The sequence below is a fragment of the Penaeus monodon genome, chromosome 21 (assembly GCF_015228065.2).
Source record: "Penaeus monodon isolate SGIC_2016 chromosome 21, NSTDA_Pmon_1, whole genome shotgun sequence".
NCBI classification, from domain to species: Eukaryota; Metazoa; Arthropoda; class Malacostraca; order Decapoda; family Penaeidae; genus Penaeus; species Penaeus monodon.
Genome location: NC_051406.1, coordinates 38,732,178 through 38,732,411, shown reverse-complemented (window position 1 = coordinate 38,732,411; position 234 = coordinate 38,732,178). Strand labels below are relative to the sequence as shown.

Sequence of the window (234 nt, the reverse complement as noted above, 5' to 3'; positions counted from 1 at the left end):
GGAACCCTGCAAATGTGTTCTGAAAGGAAAAAAAAAAACCTTCTGTTGAAGGAGCCAAGGCCAGTCATTTTCCTAAAGAAAATAACAATTTCCTACTCATATTAACAAAATACCCACAAAGTAAATAGACCCATCCTACGCGTTTGTACAGAGAGTGAATATTAGCAGAAGAAACTAGTAAATAAACTAGTAAAAAGCGCTGATAAAATTACGGCTGAGATCGGCCCTTGCCAA

The 234-nt window shown here is 37.2% G+C and overlaps 1 protein-coding gene across 1 annotated transcript in view; it reads right to left on the bottom strand.

Annotated features, from left to right (window-relative positions):
- Positions 1-234, bottom strand: part of LOC119586483 (trifunctional enzyme subunit alpha, mitochondrial-like) — an 8,742-nt gene that overhangs the window by 8,035 nt on the left and 473 nt on the right. The window lies entirely within an intron of this gene.